At 35.7% G+C, this 22,361-nt stretch overlaps 1 non-coding gene across 1 annotated transcript; it reads left to right on the forward strand.

Moving 5' to 3' along the window:
- The first annotated feature begins 2,311 nt into the window (after positions 1-2,311).
- Positions 2,312-2,468, forward strand: LOC136311268 (U1 spliceosomal RNA). Its single transcript, XR_010726705.1, has one exon. It is a non-coding gene; the product is annotated as a U1 spliceosomal RNA (small nuclear RNA).
- Positions 2,469-22,361: the final 19,893 nt, after the last annotated feature.

The raw sequence follows: 22,361 nt of genomic DNA on the forward strand, positions 1-22,361 counted from the left end.
GCGCACACCCGCATGGCCACACACCAGCACACGCGCACACCTGCACACGCGCACACCAGCACACGCGACATGCGCACACCCGCATGGCCACACACCGGCACATGCGCACACCCGCACATGTGCACCTGCATGGCCACACACCAGCACCAGTCAAGTCCTCTCTGATCATTTCTATAAACATACACTGTTTCATGTAAAAAGACATTGAGTCATTGATGCCCCTTATGGCATTAATTACTAAAAACACTTATTTGTATCTGCATCCGCTGCGTTGGCACACCACTGGGGAGTGAATAAACCACTGCTGCCACATGAGTAAGCCTGCCACTTCTCTCTCTGTGTTCCACAAGTCATAGACTTCCTGACATCAGATAATTGCCTCTACCAAAAGTTGAAGAAAGGATCATTTAAAAATATCCTAATATTCCATAGCCATCACAGACAGGGAAAGAGTACCAGGAGGAGGATAAAAAAAAAGAAAATCAATAAAGAAAGCTCAAGTGTAACCTGATAACTGAGCCAAATATGACTGGGTACAAATTCAGGTCACAGTGACATTATTACCAGAATTTTCAATCCTGCAACCCATTTTACCACCGATTAAATTGATATTTTCCTCATCTTACTTATATATCTATTTTTTTAATTAATACAGAATCTAAATGTGAGAACTGATAAGAAATAGTCTATTCCAAACTATAACACATTTCTTTTGTGAGTTGGTATTCTCTCTCTGTGTGGTCATGGAGAGAATATTTAAACTCATTTGGGTTAACTGGAGTTTTTGTCTAACTAGACAAGGAGCTAAAAATTGATACCTAAATATTCTTATATATGAACATAATGTATTAAATGAAATAAACTCATTTATTTTCTTTCTATATTTCTACAATAATGAATGCAACCAACTCAAATCATATTAGGACCAATAATCTTGTCATGGAAAACTGGCAAATAGGGCCAAGGATGACCTCTTTTCTTACTTGAGAACCCTTAAGCCACAAGGCACTAGAGATTTCTGGAGTAGGATTCTCTTTCCTATAACTGATCATTTCTATATTTTTCTACTTAATGTATACAAGTATTTTCTTACTAAACATAATGTTTTTTTATATTATATATTGTAGAGTTGAAAAAAGCTTTTCTTTTATTGTTATGTTTTTCTCTTTTTAACATAATGATAATCATATCTAACAATAAGAATTCATAAGTCATAATGTAGCTTGAAGAAATGTAACTGGAGTTAAAAATACATTAAACAAGAGTCAAGACACCTCGACTAAATTTCTGTTTCAGTCTGTTGTCGTGCAATTGTGGAACTATCATGATATTAGTATCTTATTAGACTGAACATAAAATCCTTAGGGGATCCTCATCTGCCACTCAATTTTCAGGGCTCTTTTTACTCTCTGCAATTGAGGCAAATTAGGAGCCAAAGTATTAAATGTAATGTGTTCAAACATTGTTTTATGAATGAATATGGCATGTAAGGCACTGTGTTACATTTATTAAATACAATATCACATTTAATCCTAATATGATTATTTCTAATTTTCCTATTTATCCTAAGGACTTAGCCTGGGGCTAAGCATACAACAGATGTTCAACAAATGTTTCTTTAATTGAAAACTCAAACCTTCCTGGTTTTAGATTTCTCATGTGTGAAATGAGTATACTGGAGCACTTGATTTCCAATGCCCTTCCAAGATCTGGATGTTTTATAACAAAGCACAGGGTAAGGTTGACAGCTAGTCTTTTTTTTTTAAATTAAGTGAGAGGTGGGGAGGCAATAAGACAGACTCCCACATGCACCCAGACCAGGATCCTCCCAGCAAACCCACTACTGATGATGCTTTGCCCATCTGGAGCTACTGCTCTGTTGCTTAGCAATCAAGCTATTTTAGTGCCTGTGGTGAGGCCATGAGGCCATCCTCAGTACCCAGGGCCAACTTTCTTGAACCATTTGAGCCATGGCTGCGGGAGGAGTGGAGAAAGAGAGACAAAGAGAAGGAGAAAAGGGATGGGTGGAGAAGCCAATGGTCACTTCTCCTGTGTACCTTGACTGAGATTCAAACCTGGGTCTTCTACATGCCAGGCCAACATTCTACTGCTAAGGCAAGTGGCCAGGGCCATGACTAGTCTTGACCTTAGCTCAAAAGATACAATTACACCTGTAACTTAGATAAAAAAGAGATCATGGAGAAAAAAGATTTAATATGAGTATAAGTTGAACATATAATTGCTTCATGAAATTATTCTGTATACTCCATGAAGAAGCAATTATAATGCAGGTATCAAGAGAATAGGAAAGATACTTACCTGGCAGGGGAGATACCCTGATCATAAAGGTGGTTTTCTTAGAGGCTTATCCATTGTACTCCAGATGTGCTGAACCCTGTGATTTCCCCAAATGAGGTAAACTCAGCTGCATAATTTGTGGTGTAGGAAACTGTATTCACATTCTCCCCTACACCTAAAATAATAAAGAGAATAAGAAAGAATCTTTTTTTATATATTTTTTTTTCCTAAGATTAGAAGCAGGGAGGCAGCCAGATAGACTCCTGCATGCGCCCCATCCAGATCCACCCGGCATGCCCACCAGGGGCTGATGCTCTGCCCATCTGGGGCATTGCTCCGTTGTGGCTGGAGCCATTCTAGCACCTGAGAGGGAGGCCATGGAGCCATCCTAGTGCCCGGGCCAACTTTGCTCCCATGGAGCCTTGGCTGTGGTAGAGGAAGAGAGAGACAGAGAGGAAGGAGAGGGGGAGGGGTAGAGAAGCAGATGGGTGCTTCTACTGTGTGCCCTGACCAGGAATTGAACCTGGGACTTTCACACACCAGGCCGATGCTTTACCACTAAGCCAACTGGCCAGGGCCAAGAATGAACTTTTTAACAAAACAGCACATATAATATTTATGAGTACACATGTGCATAAATCATGAATGTCAGATAAACAGAATGTATTTATATTAATTGTCAGTCAAAAACTTTCAGTGAATACCAATTATATACAACCATGTTCATTGCAGTATTATTTACAATAGCCAAGGTTTGGAAGCAACCCAAGCACCTATCAGTAGATGAGTGGATAGAGAAAGCTATGGTATATTTTCACCATGGAATACTAGATGGCCATAAAAAAAACCTTACTTTTTGTAACAGCATGAACGGACCTGAAAATCATTATGCTGAGTGAGATAAGCCAGTCAGAGAAAGACAAGTGCCATATGATTTCACTTCTGTGTTGACTCTAATGAACAAAATAAATTAACAAACAAAATACAAATAGACTCATAGATACAGAGAATAGACTGAAAGCAATTAGAGGAGTATTGAAGGGCTGACTGAAAAGCTAAAAGATTAAGAAAAAAATCTTATAGACACAGACATTAATTAGTATGGTGATTACCAGAGGGAAAGAGTGGTGTGGGAGGTAGAAGAGGGTAAAAAGGGGATAAATGGTGATGGAAGGAGACTTGACTCAAGATGATGAACATACAATACAACATGCAGAAAATATATGATAGAACTGTACGCCTAGAAAAGGTAGCACTTCAGCTGTGATTTAAAAAAAAACTTTCGAAAATTAACAAAAGACTCAGTACTTGCTGTTAAGATAAAACATAAATATGTAAAAATTTCCAGTACATTTAGAAAGTTATAATATTTTATTCAGATCCTGGGATAAAGTGACAAAGTGCCTTAGGACTAGGAGACCAGCTCAAGAATGAGCAAGAACAGGGGTGCGGGGCCCATCCCTGGGCACGCGTCAGCCCCTCTGCAGTGAGCCAGGCAGGGCTTAGATTGTGCTATCTCTGCAATGAAAGCCTGCTCTGGGTTTATAAATTGTAAAATAAATTTAATTAAAATTTGTAAGTTGGTACTGTAGGATGGAATAGTCCCAAAAGCTAAACTTCCATTTGCTTCTTCAAATGACATTCAATTATTTATTTAGATTTTTCAAGAATTTTTTGTACATCCTCATTTTCATACAACAGCACACTATGCTTAGTGTAGACTATAAAAATATTATATTTGAAGTCAAAAACACTATTACATTTTATTTATATCAAATACACTAAAATGAAGGATATCTATAATTGAATTAGCAAATATGAACAAAATTTTAGGAAATCTTTGCTGGTATCAACACAAACACTTTTAGACCTATTTACTTTGACTAAAAAATTAATGTAATAATACACATGTTATATAAAAATGCTTAAGCATCTGTTTTCAAAGTGAATAGATGTTTGGTGTTTTTATTCAATCCAGGGAAATTTAGGAGGATAAGTATGTACACTTTACAAGTTATTATATTCAGTTTAATTGTGTGTGCATATTTATATTTTTTTCTTATGACAATATTTTGTGGGATAGATATTAACCTCATAGAATTGTTTAAGTATTTATAAATACCTATTCTCTCCTTCCCTACTTAAAAAAAAATAGTCTGTTACTTTGTTCTGAGTGGCCATGAACCCAGCTTAAAACCCTAGGTTTCTTAGGTTTCTTTGCAGCTAGGAGTAGGCATGTCTGGCCAAACAGATGTACATGAAAGTAATTCGGTAGAAAAGTATATTAAAAGGAAAAATAGCTAGCATGTAACTCACAGACCTATTGCTTTTCTCCTCTGTTTTTATATTTTAAAAGACAAGTTTAGAAGTGTACAGTAATATTTTTAGCTCAATAATTACAAACTGCGGTTTTAAACTTCATTCTTCAGGGTTTCTGAGCCATGTTTTAAACTTTCAAAGTGCAATGAAGAATGAAATAAAGGTTACTATAATTTTTACTTAAGTGCTGTGAGAATGAAAGGGAACTTCCAATGGTCTGTTAGGTGTCCAGGATTTGTGCTGGCTTTATTACTCTTATCAGAGTAGAAGAAGATCCATTCTTCTACCTTTAAACAGCTAGAAATATCATTGCTTCTGTAAAGAATATAAAGAAACTGTTACAACATTGTTGAATTAACATTCATGAGGTAGAGACCTGGACAGGGAGCATGCATGGTTCAAGAAAGACCACAGAGAAATTGAAGTAGGTTTATTACAGGTCCTGGAGCAGGTATACAGTATGCCATAAAGGGGCCACACCATGAGGGGACAGGCAGAAGTAGCCAGGACCTGAAACATACTTTATAAATGTCCATAAGTGGAGTACTCTGGGGTTTGCAGGCTAAAGCCAGACTGATCAATTCAAACCAAAAAGTGTGGGGTTTTGGTAAAATCCAAGTGGGTCTTATCTACTGGCTGCTCAAAGAGAAGGCCCTGGGAGGTGAGGAAGACGGTTGATCACAAAGGCTGTTGGAGAATTCATTATCAGAAATTACACTAACTTGTGACTTTGCAATAGGCATGCGCTTGGCTTGCGTGAAGAATCTAGTGTTAGTTTAGTTTAAGAACCCCTGAAAGCCATTTGACTATATAAAATGATGCTGAAACAGCAATATCATGATGTCGTTAAACTAATATGAACTTCGTGTGTGTGTGTGTCTGCACAAGCTTGCATGTGTATGCATTTATGTATTTGTAAACAAATAGCATGCAAAGAATTTGTTTATAAATCTCTTTAGAAGAGTGAAACTACACCTAATTTTCCATTTTATAAAAGAAAAATATTTCAATAGCTACTTTAAAATTACTTTTTATTAATTTATACAAGTACCCAACTTGCATAAAAGTGACAAACCTTGTGAGTTCCCTTGGACAGCAAATTACATGTAAAGACATAATGCCCTACAAAAATTAGGATTTGATTGAGATCCAATAATTCACTTAACCTTCTTTAGAATAGTACACTGCTAGTAGAGAACAGTTAAAATACACAGAAAATCTGTTTACAAATTGTTCTTTTTCTTCTTGGTCTCTCTCCCTCTCTCTTACATCCCCAATGCTCACCTGTTACATTGTTTTGCCAGCTCTTGTTAACGCTACCCCCCCCCCCCCGTTCCCATGGATTTATTCTCCTTTGTGGTCTTCTGTTTTGCTCTCCACATACTTCAATGTAAAACTCTTCTTCCTAGACTCCCTGTTCAATGACTGCCACCTCACACCCCCAAAACTCCAGGATTTCAGGGGAAGGAAGAAAGCCTACTTTGTGTGACAAATTTCCATTAGTTTGCTGGACACAGGGTAAGAGTCTGTAAATACTTGACCATTTTTGTTCAAGTCAAATTGGAGCCATATATCTAATTGATACATACACAGGATACTCCATATTCTCCCATAATTAGTGTTATATTTAATAAATGAACTGTGAGCTTTTTAATATTATCATATACACTATATGTAATTTGGATGAAAATATATAGTTGTTTTTCTATTTTTATACATGCAATTTTTCCTTGTAAAAATGTAACCAGTTTTCAGTCCCTGTAACAATGTAGGAGAGTATTATTTTTTCCTGCAGTAATAGGTGTCCATGATAAATCTATTTTTATTTTTAATAACATTTATTTAGTTACTTGCCAAACTGATAAGATTAAATGTATGTCTCATTTTTATTTACATTTATGTGACTATTAGCTGTTACATCCCTCCATTGTGGATTCCCATGATAAGCCTGTTAGTTGCTCTGAATCATATTTTCCATCCTTCTGAAATCTTTCCTAGAAGTTCTATTACCATAATATATTCTATCCCCATATCCCTGTGTATTTATGTTAATAGGTTTGTTGGATTTTATATTGTTGGTCATTAAAAAAAATGAAGAAGAAATTAAATCTAATCAAATATGCTGCTCTGAGAGATCTCAAAATTAACCAAGTACAAGCTTAAAACCCTGAGAAAGATTTTTCTGCCAAAGCGAGATTTGAAAGAGTGATTACATCCTTCAACTTGTTATGGTGAAAGCACTAGCGAGGGCAGTTCAAGCACAAGCAGAAATCTTGCGTAGATAGTGCTGTTTATGGAAAATTCTAAGCAACTAGCAGATGAAAGCATTTCCATGTTGGCTTCCTGGCGGTACAGCATGACATTTACATAGTAAGAAGAGCACTCAGTTATGTAGAAGGGCGCTTATGGAAAAGAGATCAAAGTCCAGAACCCTCGTGGCAGAAGATAGACTCCCTCAGCAAAACATTCACTTTAAAACATGGAAATCCTCACTGAATTGTTTTTGTTTGCTTGTTTTACTTTGTTGCGGATGATTCTCAAATCTGTATCTTTTGTCCCCATCTCTGTCCTGAATTTCCAAATGTGCTCTGAGCATTCTTATCTGGTTGTCATCCTTTTGCCCTAACTCATCAAGCTCAAAAACAAACCCACAGTTTCTGCCCTCCACCTCCCCCAGGAGTGCCCGTTTCTATTCAGCACTGCTGTCTCTTTCATTCTGGTTCAGAACCTCTTCTTTCTCCCGCAGTCAATGTTTTCTCTGCTTTTGTGACATTTGTTGTTGTTGGGCAGTGTCTTTCCCTCTAACTTTTTTATGCATCTCAATGATAATTACCCTAACGTTGATCATCATTATTCTACTCCTTTAAGAAAAAAAAGAAAGAAGGAAGGGAGGAAAGAGGAAAGAAGAGAAGGAAGGATGGAAGGAAAAGAGGGAGGAAGGAACAAGTGAGAGAAAGAAAGGTTCTTAAAATTCCTTTCCCCACTTCTAGTACATAACCTGCCAGTTCTTTTGAGTAACTGCTTGATCTTAAAAACAAAGCTATTTTTATATCAGCCTCTTGAAAAGGGTGGGAGGGGAAATTATTGAATTATTGGCCCCTCTTCTCCCAGTGACCAATTTTTAATTCTTTTTTAATTTTGAGAAAGAGAGAGAGAAAGAGAATGAGAGGAAAACCTCAGTTTGTTGTTTCATTTATCCATACACTCATTGGTTGATTCTTTTGTGTTCTCTGACGGAAATTCAACCCACAATCTTGGCAAGTTAGGATGACATTCTAATCAGCTGAGCTACCAGGCTTGCCCAGTGATTGTCTTTTAATGCATCTTTTATTTAAGAATTATGAGGCAGTCCTATTCTGTTTTCCTATTATCCTCAGAAAGAATCAGATAAATTTTGAATTGTTTTACCATACTTAAAATATATTAACAGCCACACATGTAAAAGTAACACACCATTTGACAATCTTGATATTTTCTCAATCTTAAAATGATACCTCAAAAACTGTAGTTTCAGCTAAAAAAGTATGACTAACCAAAATGTCAATATCTTAAAATAAGATGTCACATAGCTATTGTGCATTTGATATGAAAGAAAGAGTCCTATGAAAAAGTCTGAACTCAACCAATCCATGCTGAGGTGTCCAGAACAGTAACTGCAGACAGGGCCCGTCTTCTGGGTGGGTGCTTTTTTTTCTTCCTCTCGCTGTTGTCATTAGAGATGCATGACTTACCAATCAATGGTTTCTTTTTTATAAATGCTAACATCATATGTACAAATATTTCCCTAATTATGAGCTAGTGTTAGTTAGGAGACCTTTGACAGGTATAACCAAGAGGTTATCACTAGGTTAAATTGAAAATCTAAAAATTAAATACATACATACATACATACATACATACATACAGCAAAACTGCTAGAGTTCTATCCAAACCCTTCCTGCCTCCCTATGTCTTAGATAAATATATCCCAACCCCTGAAGGAGGCTAACTAGTTATAAACACTCCATCACCCACAAAAAAAAGTTTAAGAAAAAATTAGGCAGTTATGCAAATCATTAGTTGAAGACATGACAGCAGACAATTTTGTGAAAAGAAAACAAAGACAGATAGAAGAGAACTATGGTATATTTTTAAAAATTAAGAGGAGCCCAAGGGTCAGCAAATAAGACAGTAAAAAACCATCAAAGAAGTAGGGAGGACGGTAATAGAATATTAGGATTACAAAGCCAGATACAAAGAAGCTAATTCCAAAAGGTGTCAAAAATGTTTAAAATAGATCAGACAAAAAAGACTGCAAAGAAGACCATTGAACACTATAGACGATTTATTTTCAAGTAAATTTCAGGAATGTGGCAAGATGGAAGCAGGTGTGGAAGGTTAAGGATTACTTGATGCTCAGTAAATAGAAACAAATTTCGTGGATATGAATGTTACTAAGAAATTGAGAAGTAACAGCAAAGCCAGAGACAGGACAGTAGTTTACTAAAGAGAGGTTGTTTTTTATTTTATTTTGCTTTGTTTTATTTTCTCTCACTGTTCTTGTTTATATTTAGAGAAAAACAAGATAGTGGAGAGCATAAGCCTGGTGATGCAAGTGTGACAGAATGTCATCAACAGTGGAGAGGACGGCAGTCGGTGTCACCCGTGGGCCTCACACAGCTCTGAGTTCCTAGTTCCTGGCATCACTGATGGCTCAGAGTAGAAGTGGATTAAATGGTTTTTGAATTAATGAGCACAATTGTGGAGATTAGACCAAACAGTAGGAAACTCCTTCTGAAACCATGGAAAATGATAGAAGTCTAGGCAAACTTACAAAAACAGTCTGGAGGCAACAAGGGATAGAGAATGTACAGGAATTTCAAATCATAGAACTTTTCAACAAAGTAGGAGACAAGCCATTTGGGGAGCATGACTAATGGAGGTGAGGGCAGACGGAGATTAGAGCGAAGATTTTTTACATGAACCCTGTGGAGAAATAAGCAGTGCCCGAAAAGCCACCTCTGCGGTGCACTGTTGTTCAAGTGAAAGAGGAGTTCAGTCAGTAACACTCAGTAAACTGATGATATTTTTGATAGAGCTTTATAATTATACCATTTTCTTCTAAAAATTACTTTGGATTTAGTATTTCATATTATTTATGTTCTTTTGAAAAAGTATTTCTGTCACTTAAGATTCAAATAGCTACTAAGTATCTTCTGAATTTGGAAAGATAATGCCCAGCTGCTGTTATTCCTTTATAAACATACTTTTGTGTTCCTGGAAAGCCAAGACATTAATAGATAATATTCTATTTATGGACAGACTTATTAACTTGGTCCTTTTAGGTTACATTGTAATTTAAACACAATGGAGCAATATAATTCTATTTCCGTAACTAATTTTGGATCTGCTTTTAGTTGAATGGTAATAAAACTATTTTTTTCTACTGCCAGCACAAGATTGTGCCTAACAATGACAGATCAAAGCTATTAGCCTGTCCACAGGATCAGCTCAAGTAGGAAATCTCTCACCATAATCCTTGCTACAGCTGTCATTAAATTCCTGCTGCCGAGTGAAAGGCCTGAGCAGCTGGAAATGAGGAAAAGCAGCTAGGTAAACAACTAGGTTTTGACCAGAAGTATTATCTTTTTTTGGTCTCCTGTCTTTTGACAAGCGGTACTGCTGTGAACACACTGTGTCTAGACTGTGAGCTGTCCACACTTTCCTCCCCACTTTATATTTTTCTTATTGAATGAATATGCAATGAGAAAGAAGACAGCTCTGATCTGAACTTGAGCACAGTAACACTCAGCTGTGTGGATTTTTTAAAAGCTCTCTTCACTCTACACCTGAACGCTGAACAAAATTACACTTAGCAATACTTTGAGAGAGCATCGTGGAGTTCACAGAGAACGGACTGTGAATGCAAGTAGAATTGTGTTTCATTCGAGGCTAAACTACCATTTTGACGTGTGTGACCTGAGGAAAGGTATTTAATCTGATGTTTTAGATCATCATCTTTCAAGTTCAAGTAATACTAGACACATCGTAGGGTTGCTGGAAAAAGGAAATAACACATATAAGTCACCTAACTCAGTATCTGCCATACCATGGACACTTAATATGTATATGTCTCAAGAATTGCCTCCTTTCATTTATGTTTAGAGCGAGAAATCGGACTAAGTTTGTGAGATATGGGTTGTTCTGGCTTCTTTGGTGTATTTATTTGGCAGCACAGAAAGACAAACACTGTGTGTTAGGTAGAAATCACCTTAACAATGTTATAGAAAGTTGAATTTTGGTGTACTGACAAATTGCAATATACTCATTTATAGCCTTGTAACTTAGTGCACTTTTAATACTGTATTTTAAGTGTTATCCCAGTAGCCCTTGGAAGTGATTTTTATACCTCTGAGAGAATCTTAAGAACCTCCATGCTCTACTTTTCAAAACAGACTGGATTATAGATGATTTCAATTACTTGCTTAAACTTGAACTTCTGATGAATGCTGGAATTGAATATATTCCTCAAACTTAGAGAATATATGTAATGAGGGAAAGCAGTAAACCAAATTTCTTGTTTTAAAACTTAACACTATGAGGTAAGTTGACTAAGCTTTTCCATCTGCTTTATTATAAACTGAATGTTCTATTTATTATGATATGCATCAGATACCCTAATTATAGTTCATTATATCAGAAGTAAAACAAGGAGTCAACTAGTCAGTGTTTTTAGTTAAATTTTTACTTCTGGCAAACCTTTGTGGGGAGAACTATTTTTGCTTAGTGAAGTACCTATTAAACCTAACATTTGTCCATGAAAAAAATATACATTCAGAGAATTATGGCTTTTGTCAAAAAATATTTTAAGAGACAAATTGTGTTTGGACTACTGAATGGTTACAGTGAACCCTTACCTTTCAGCTAGCGGGAAAAGGAAGTTCATCATTAAACGATCTGATGGGCAATGCCATGTTTAACTATTCTCATTGTTTGATTTTAATTATGTTTCTGTCAGGAAACTGATTCACATCCTCTGAATGCCATCTAAAATTACAGCCTAAAATCTAAGTTTATTTGTGGTCAAACACTAAGTACCATGTTGCAATAAAAGGAAAGGTGCTTGCCCACCAGTGTCTTTGTCATTGTTATATAAACAGCTTTTACCTTTTTCAAATGAAGTGTTTCCCCTTTTTTTGACTTATTGGGGTGATATCGGTAAATAAAATGACGTAGGTTTTAGGTGTACAGTTTTATAATACATCATTGTGTATTGTATTTTGTGTTCACTACCCCATCAAGTGTCCTTCCATCACCATTTATCCCCCTTTAACCTCTTCTATATCACCACACCCCCTTTCCCTCTGCTAATCACCATACTGTTTTCTAATAGCACGATTCTGTTGCAATGTTACTAGGCTCACTGGGGATGGGGTCAAAGAAAAGAGTTATTTTTATTACTTTTATGGTTTATAAAATTATTTCCTGACTCCTTATCATCCTGAATTTCCATTGTATCTTCTACGTGGCATGATGCAGTTTATTAGTCCCTTTTAAAATGTGGCTCCAGGAATAGAACATAATACCTACCCCAGATGATGGAACAAAAGACATGCGCAAGGCAGTTACTGCTCAGGATATGCACAATAAGTTTCTAATGCTACATTTTAAGAATTTATTAGATGTTTGTAATTAGTAGCATCTTTTGAAGGTTTTGATCAAGTTAAATGCCCTGATAATTTTATTGGATTCGTTAACAAAAGTTTCCTAAATTATATAATGTTATTTTCAAATTAAATACAAATTTTATTTTTCCTTCCAGATTTTATCCTAGGGTCTTTGATTCAGTGTTTCAACTTTCTTGCTTTAAAATTTAAATGTAGTATTAATTTTATGGTTTTACTCAAATTATCAATACATTTTTGGTAAGCTAGGAACAAAAACAAAGCATAGGCATTTCACATCTTAGAATTTCCATTAAGCTGGAAAAGATGATAACTTGGGCAAAAGAATAAAAATAATACTAATTTCCAAGTTAATACTTAAGCATTAATTAATTCTCATTGACTACAACTCAAACAGGTGAGGTTTTTGTTGTTGTTTTACTTTTAGAGAGAAAAGAGAAGCAAGGGTGAATAGCAGGAAACATCAACTCGTAGTAGTTGCTTCTCACGTATGCCTTGACTGGGCAAGGCTGGGGTTTCTAACAAACAACCTCAGGTCGATACTTTTATCCACTGCATCATCACACATCAGGCATTTCAAACAGTTTGTTGTTGTTGTTGTTGTTGTTGTTGTATTTTTCCGTGTGAGAAGTGGGGAGGCAGAGAGACAGACTCCCACATGGGCCCAACCGGGATCCACCTGGCATGCCCACCAGGGGCCGATGCTCTGCCCATCTGGAGTGTTGCTTCGTTGCAACTGGAGCCATTCGAATGCCTGAGGCGCAGGCCATGGAGCCATCCCCAGCACCCTGGCCAACTTTGCTCCAATGGAGCCTTGGATGCAGGAGGGGAAGAGAGAGATAGAGAGAAAGGAGAGGAGGAAGGGTGGAGAAGCAGATGGAATTCTTCTATTCCACTTCTTCTATGTGCCATGACCAGAAATCAAACCCAGGACTTCCACACGCCAGGCCGATGCTCTACCACAGCAAACAGTTTTAAAATCACTATGTTTACCATGAATAACATTTACAAAGAACTCTTCAAAACCCTTAAAATACCCATAAAGCCCTACTCTGTCTTCCCCAAGCTTCAACTCTCTGATCATTTTTCCTATTACTAATCCCTTTCTCTCTCTGCTCTTGCCACTCCGGACTCCACATCCCTCAGCATGCTCCCTCCTCAGGGCTCATGCATATCCGGTCCCCTCTTTCCATAATGCTGCCCTGACAAGATACTGTATTGATCATTTCAAACCTTACTTTAAATGCTTCTTGAGGTATCATCTCTTACAAAGGCCTTCACTTTCTACTCCATATAATATTGTACTATGCCTTAGTAGTTCCTATTTCCTTGCCTTCTTTGTTTTTCTTTTACTAATTTATGTTTAAAAGACAGTATATTGTTATTTGTCTATTGTCTGTCCCTCGTCACTGTTCCATATGATCCATGAGATAGTAGCTCCTGTTTGCTTTATTTAATTGTTGTATTTCCAGTATTTAAAATTGTGTTTTGTGCATAACAGGCAATCAGTAAATATTTGTTTAGTTAATAAATGAATAAATTATTCTATCTTCTGGGATTATTTCTTAAATAATTTAATTTGGTTTATTTTCTGTGGAAATCCAAGAAGAAAAATCTGTGAAGATAATCACTAAAATCTCATACAATTTCTAAATCAAGCCAAAGAATGTATAATTGTTTCAAGAATCATAACTGGCTAGTCATAACCAAAATCCAACCTTGTCCATGTAGTAAATATGAATCATGAATACCATGGAAGATGGTCTTCAAACCTGAATTTGACTATAGACTTTAACATTGTTTACCCATAAACATTTTAAGTTATTAATCTAAATTAGAATTCATTTATTTGATATTTTTCTCATATATCCTGTTTACTTGATTTGGAATACTAAAAAACATGGAACTAGAACCTGAAAAATATGAAAATTGAATAGTCATTTGGTATGTAATTTAAGTTAAACCATATTGAGAAAAATATTTAAAAAGAGAGCAATTTGATTTTTTTTTTTTTTTTTACAGAGACACAGAGTGAGAGAGAGGGATAGATAGGGAGAGACAGACAAGAATGGAGAGAGATGAGAAGCATCAATCATCAGTTTTTCATTTCAACACCTTAGTTGTTCATTGATTGCTTTCTCATATGTGCCTTGACCGCGGGCCTTCAGCAGACCGAGTAACCCCTTGCTCGAGCCAGAGACCTTGGGTGCAAGCTGGTGAGCTTTGCTCAAACCAGATGAGCCCACGTTCAAGCTAGCGACCTCAAGATCTCAAACCTGGGTCCTCCGCATCCCAGTCCGATGCTCTATCCACTGCGCAACCTCCTGGTCAGGCAGCAATTTGATATTCATTGTTAATCTGACACCAGCATCCCTGGGTGTGTGATGGGTAGAGTCTACATTTGAGAATAACAGGTTAATTACTAGGTCAAAATCTTTTAATAAATGAAAGCCAGACACATTTTTTAGATAAATAACAACAACCCTTGTCTTTGGAGAGTTAACTAGTTACTTCCAAGTAAAATATATTAGCCTCTCTCATGATTTCCAAATACTATAATTAAAAGATGATTTGGAAAGAAACAGATGATTTGATATAAATTAATCTCTTCTCTTTTGAATTTCAGACATGAAATGCTGAAAGTCATTATTAATAACTTTTGCAGTCTTATGACCAGTTCAAAAGTTTCTGCTTTTAATCTATTTTCACTGATTTTAGGTGGATAACTCCTGTTTCCGTTTATTGGGAATACGTTTCGTAGCTTGATAATCTGAAGTACAGATAGAAATATTCAGATCTTAAGAAACTCTAACTAAAGGTTAAAATATTAGCATGGGGATTATTTTCTTTTCTACATGGATCTTAATTTGCATTTTAATAACTTAAATATTTAGTTACTTCATTTTCTTTCTTCTTTTTATTTTGTGTGACAGAGACAGAGAGAGCTAGAGAGAGACAGACAGACCAGAAGGGAGAGAGATGAGAAACATCAATTCTTCATTGCGGCACCATAGTTTCTCATTGATTGCTTTCTCATATGTGCCTTAACCAGGGGGGCTAGAGCAGACCAAGTGACCCCTTGTTCAAGCCAGCAACCTTGAACTCAAACTGGTAAGCCTTGCTCAAACCAGATGAGCCTATGCTCAAGCTGGCAACCTTGGGGTTTTGAACCCGAGTCCTCTGTGTCCCAGGATGATGCCCTATCCACTATGCCACTGCCTGGTCAGGCTAGTTACTTCATTTTCAATATAAAGAGTGGTGAAGAAAATGAGAATAAAGTAAATAAACACAAAAAATTTGTGAATTTGATTGAACTTACTTTTACTCAGTTCTTATTCATGTGTGCATCAACGAAATGTCTTGAATAAACTAAAATGCTATTTTAATTTATAAATATAACATTTTATCTGTTTTTGATAACATTATTGAAGATATGAATTGTTTACCATATTGATAAATTGAGGATTAAACTATAATAATGAACTGCTATTATTTTGTACCTTCAAACATACACTAATGGGGTCCAGATCAAAATACTTACTTAATTGAAATCATAATTGAAAGTATTGAAAGTGCATTTACAAAAGGAGCTCTTGAAAAATGCCAATTTTCACGATTTTCTCTACATCTGCTTTCCTGAAAAATTTAAAATGTATTCTTCTATTCCACAGTTATATTTTTACATTTTCACTATGGATTATGAAGCATATAGACCTAATGAGCTGCATTTAGACATATCTACCTAGTATGAAACAAAGAATAAATAAATTTTATCACACATCTGGATGTTTGATGTGAATCACAATTGAATATTTGAAAACGGATGATTTAGTTTCTTCTCTTATCTAAATATTTGGCATCATGTAAAACCACTGACATTCTGAGTTTTACACAGATTGACTTATGTGTAGCAAAATTTATGGATTCAGGGTATAAATTATCATGCAGTCACTTGGGAATTTAAATATATATAAATTGAGTATGAATTTTATTATTTATTACTGAAACCTACAGTTACTGAACAGTAGATTGTACTTACTTTGGCTTTCCAAGTCCTCACAACATTTGAAAGCAAAATAGAGAGTTTATGTTCTTTGGTTAGGATACATACGGTACATCAAAGAACCAAAAACTGTACTTGAAAATTCACACACATCTTCATGCTCACTAAAGTCATGGAAAAAGTTAAATTCCAGTTCCAAACATAAATTTCAAAAAATGGTTTCAGTTGGAAAAAATATTTTTTATTATCTAACTTAAAGCAACCAGGAGATAAAATTTGCAATTAAAAACTTCAATGGAAAGCAAGCTCACAGATAATGTTAAAGTTCCCCCAAAAAGTCTGGCCAATAAAATTTCTTAAAAAGTATAAAAGGATATTTTGCAACAACACAGATCTCTATTTGAAAGAGCATCCTTGGGGAACAGAGAATCTACTACATTTCAGAAGGTCAATGAACATTTAGAGAATCAAAGAATAACTGAATGAATGAAGTTTAAAAGAACTTGATCTGACTTTACAAATTCTCATCTTTTGTTCTCTCATAAATTATCACAAAGAAGATAAAATTGAAATGCTATCTACACCTTGGAAAACTGATTACATTAATGTACTAGCTGTACCTGGCCATGCGTTGCTGTGGCTCAGTCTGGTTAAATGGAAAAGAAAGAAAAGAGAAAGTGCATGTTTTTAATATGTTTAATTTCACAATGCTTGTGGGTATACAATATTTTTTGTTGTTCCACTGTCTGTGCATATATAGAAATTGTCTGGTTTGCCAAGTCTAGAACACACAACATATAACTGTCCATGCGAGAAGCAATCCGTGTGTAGATTTAAAGCGCACAATTCTAAAGATTGGCCCTGAGCTTTGTTGATGATGATTGCAAACGCCAATCGAATTGGAAATTGCAATCTCTTAAATTGAAATGGCATATCTGTCGGAATCAGAGGAATGTGAGGAATGAGGACATCTTCGCCTTTGAAAGGTCCTGTCAAGATTGTTGCTTCTACGACGTTGCTCATTAATTTTTTACAGTGCACAGACCCAAACACTTCATGTTTTACCATGAAATCCATCAGCAATTTCAGCTTCTGTCTGAAAACACGTGCTGTGATGTCATGCCTATCCACCGGCGATTGGCCAGGAAGTAAGAGCTGTTATATATCATCCCAAGCTGGACTGTATGTGACTGTAATGAATAGGTCTGGACGCCCATAGTGACGAACATACACAATTGCATCTTGAGCATACTCATGCATATGACGTGGACTGCCTGTATATGAAGATGGCAAAATTGTTAGTCTTCCAATGTTAGTTGTATTACCGTCATTTACAACTGCATCTTGCAAATGAACATATTCTTCAGAGCGAAGCTTGTTCTGACTCAAACAGATGAATATCAAACGTTCTGTTTCGGTTTTTGCATACATATCTATGATGTATTGATGAAACAATTGACGGCATTTCAAAATGTGATTGTCTTCATTCTCTCGAATCATTAATCAGTATGAATAATAGTTCATTGCGCTGCATTTCATATTTGTTTCTTCGCCACTGACTGGATTTATCATCTTAACATTGAAGTGATATCCATCGGCACCACCCCAAAAAATGATTGGATATTGCAGGGCATTGTAGCATCGATGAGTTTCTGCAAGGTTTGTCAATTGGTTGTTTCTTCGATGAAGAACAATATCTCTAGGTTGGAACTGATCTCCGACTATAACAATTTCCACTTCATCTATAGTTGGAGCATTGAATCTTTGCACATGTTCTCCAGCAGCCGTTTTGTCAGCATGAATAACAATCTTGTGTGTATCAGATGGCATCATGTCGATTGCTGTTTTGAACAAATGCACTAAGATGTATTTTTCATGAAGAAGCTCTTGCAGTTGGGAAACGATGGACCTCTTTATGCTGGTAGAAATTCCACAGCATGTATTCAATTCATCATTGCCATCACTGATGAAATACATTCATAGGAATTTATGTTGACCATCTGGGAACAGAAGCAGGGAGCCGGCTTTATGATAAATTTGTCCTTTCACTTTGAAAAAGTTGGCATGAATTGAGCTGTTACGATTTCTGCGCCGAACTACGTCATTTGGAAGCATGAGTTCTATTTCCTGATGTTAGATAGGAAATGCTTTGATTCAGCGGTATAGCCGGCAAGCAAAGTTTTTAATGGCTCTGGCGGTTCTCCAAGTTGAGGCAGTTTAATTTTTCTGGCAGCGAAACACATTCCTTTTGTTTCTCTATTAAATTTCAGAGCCTTGCAATAATAACACACTTCAGTCATAGTACCAATGAGAACATGCCGGCTCAAACTATAATCATCAGCTGGGTTGTACCAGAATGCAAGGTGATTGTAATCACGTGATTGCTGAGCTCAGAGTCATGTTTGACACTGACCTGCTGTTTCTCATTGATGTCTTTCAACCACTCTCAGCCTGTCGCATTCATTCTGTTAAGAACGAAGCTGCAGAATGTGATCGCCATGATCGCAACCATGCATTCTCAAATCTGGCTGCACGTAAGTGGATCATAAATTGGAAATATTGAAATGGAATCGTAAAATATTAAGTATACCGTGTGTTGCTTTTACGTCCAACAGATGGCACTGTTTTTCAAAAAAAGCATGTTTTTACCTTTCACAGGTGTAACATCTACAGGTATATAATAGTAGGTAAATAAAAAAGAGCAGGTATTTGAATGCAATGTTGTGTCAAAATTTCAAAGCAATCGGTGAAGAAGTTTTGGAGATTTAAAATTTTGAACAAATGAACATTTACATTTTTATTTATATAGATACAGCAAAGGTAAACAGATCAAAAGGAGGTATGCAGTGTTACTTGAAAGGTTCATAGTCACTCAAAGTCCCAACTGTAACCTGATGGAATTTCCTACTATCATATATATATATACATTATTTATTAAATGAACATTTTTTGTATGTTTCCTTATAAATATTTATTTGCAAAAACAGTGAGTGGGCTAGGGTTAAAGTTTACCATAGTCTGCTCTCATCTAAAGAAAATAATACATTAGAGGTACCACTGTGTAAAGTACATGATTTTCTACCACTATGTACATGTGAAACTAATATAGAATAATATTGAATGTAAACTGTAATTCAAAAAATTTTGAATTAGGTGAAAAAGGATACATATTACTGTAAGTTCTCTCAGCAACTTGCCATTTTTCTTTTTAGTACTTATCACAATGTGTAATTACCTATTTTGAAGGCATGGATTCAATTTTGCTAATCACTATGCACATGCCTCTCCTTGTACCTGGCACATAGTAGGTGCTCAGTAAGTATTTGAATAAATCTTAAGTGCCCTAAATTAATTTTATATATGTAGTAAATAGGATTTAAACAAATACAACATATACATGTATATATGTCTATAAGAGAGATAGAAAAGAGAGAGGAAAGAATGTATGGTGTTACAGAGAGTGTTGAAAGAGATGGAGAGTGAAAGTGTTAGAAACATGGAAGGCTTTCCTTTTTTGTCATCATACATATCACATATAATGTGGTCTTTATGAGTTTTATATAAATATATTTTCTTTTTTCTTAAGTACTTTGATGGCTTTGGAGTTGATATTCATTCTAAATGAACATTTATTTAACATCTACACTACACTAGGCACAGTGAAATTCAGGAGAAGATCAGCTGTGGTGGGCACACACTAACATATGCAGATGATGTCTCATAGAATTGTACACTTGAAATCTATATAATTTTATTAACCAATGTAACTCCAGTAGGTTATATCCTTACCTGCTTCTCAACTTAGGAGAAAAACATTTACTTTTTCATCTTTTTTTTAATTTTACTTTATTTTTTAATGTTTTATATATATGTATATATTTTTTGTATTTTTCTGAAGTGAGAAGCAGGGAGACAGAGATAGACTCCCACATGTGCCCAACTGGAATCCACCCAGTATGTCCACTAGGAGGCAATGCTCTGCCCATCTGGGCTGTTGCTCCATTGTAACCAGAGCCATTCTAGCACCTGAGGCAGAGGCCATGGAGCCATCCTCAGCTCCCAGGCCGACTTTGCTCCAATGAAACCTTAACTGTGGTGGGGGAAGAGAGAGACAGAGAGAAAAGAGAGGGGGAAGGGTGGAGAGCAGATGGACAGTTCCCCTTGTGCTCTGGCCAGGAATCAAACCTGGGACTTCCACATGCTAGGCTAATGCTCTACCACTGAGCCAACAAGTTAGGGTTCACTTTTTCACCTTTAAATGTCATATTAGCTTAAAAATGGTCATGTATGTTTTTTATCTCAATATCTTACAGCAAGCTCCCTTTTATATCTGATTTGCTGAGAGTTTCTGAGTGCTGAATTTTGTTAAATTTATTTTTTTCTATATCTATTGAGATGATCCTCTGGTTTATTTGTTTTACTAGTGTGAGTAATTACATGATACCAAAATAATTTAACCATACAGAGACCTATCTATGTAGTCATTTGACCTCTCTAGGCAATAGTTATGTTTTTGGGGAATACCACTATTTTTAACTCTGATAATAATAATAATAATAATAATAATAACAATAATAAATATATCACATATATTATCAGTAATAATCAACTGATCATGTTTTAATTTAAGATTATTTGATACATTTAAAAACACAATTTTGTTGTATCTAGGATATCAAACACAATTTTGTTGTATCTAGGAATAAAAGTGGTAAAAATGGACGTCCCTGCTTGTTCCTGATATTAAAGGAAACAGTTATAGTTTTTGCCTATAGAGTATGATGTTGGCTATGACTTTGTCACATATGATCTTTATTATGCTAAGATATATTCCCTCTATTCCCACTCTGCTGAGAGGTTTTTTTTTATCATAAATGGGTACTAGATTTTATCAAATGCTTATTCTACATCTATTAATATGATCATGTGGCTTTTACCCATCATTTTGTTTATATGGTGTATCATGTTAATTGATTTGCAGATATCATACCATTCTTTTATCCCCAGAATATATCCCACTTGATCATGGTGTATGATCTTTTTAATATATTACTGGATTTAGTTTGCTAATATTTTGTTAAGGATTTTAACATCAATGTTCATCAGAGATATTGGCCTATAATTTTTTTTGTTTGTAGTGTCTTTATCTGGTTTTTGAATTATAATAATACTGGCCTTGTAAAATAAGCTTGGGAGTGTTCTCTGTCTTTGAAAATTTTGGAATAACTTGAGAAGCATATATGTTAGTTCCTCTTTAAGTGTTTGGTAAATTGACTGTGAAACCATCTGGTCCAGAACTTTTTTTTATTGGGAGTTTTTTTATAACTGCTTTAATTTTACTAGTTGTAATTCTCTGATTTCTCCCAATTCAGTTTTGGAAGAATGTATGTTTCTAAGAATTTATCTATTTTTTGCCTGACCAGGCAGTAGTGCAGTGGATAGAGTGTAGGACTGGGATGCTGAGGACCCAGGTTCGAGACCCCAAGGTCGCCAGCTTGAGTGCGAGCTCATCTGGTTTGAGCAAAGCTCACCAGCTTGGACCCAAGGTTGCTGGCTCAGGCAAGGGGTTACTCGGTCTGCTGAAGGCCCGCAGTCAAGGCACATATGAGAAAGCAATCAATGAACAACTAAGGTGTCACAACAAAAAACTGATGATTGACGCTACTCATCTCTCTTCGTTCCTGTCTGTCTGTCCCTATTTATCCCTCTCTCTGACTCTTTCTCTGTCTCTCTTTAAAAAAAAAATATCCATTTTACCCAGGACATCCAATTTTTTTTGACACAAAGATGTTCATAATATTTTCTTAAAATTTTTGTATTTATTTGGTGTCAAGTGTACTTCTCCTGTTTAATATCTGATTTTATTTATTTGAGTACCCTCTTTTATTTCTTGATAAGTCTGGTTAAAAGTTTGCCAATCTTCTTTACCTTTTTAAATAAGTAGCTCTGGTTTCATTGATATTTTGTAATGATTTTTAGACTCTATTTTGCTTATTTCTGCCCTGATATTTGATAATTTTCTTCCTTCTACTCACTTTAGGCTTTGTTTGTTTTCTTTCTTAAGTTCCTTTAAGTAT

This window comes from Saccopteryx bilineata, chromosome 7, assembly GCF_036850765.1.
Source record: "Saccopteryx bilineata isolate mSacBil1 chromosome 7, mSacBil1_pri_phased_curated, whole genome shotgun sequence".
Classification (NCBI taxonomy): Eukaryota; Metazoa; Chordata; class Mammalia; order Chiroptera; family Emballonuridae; genus Saccopteryx; species Saccopteryx bilineata.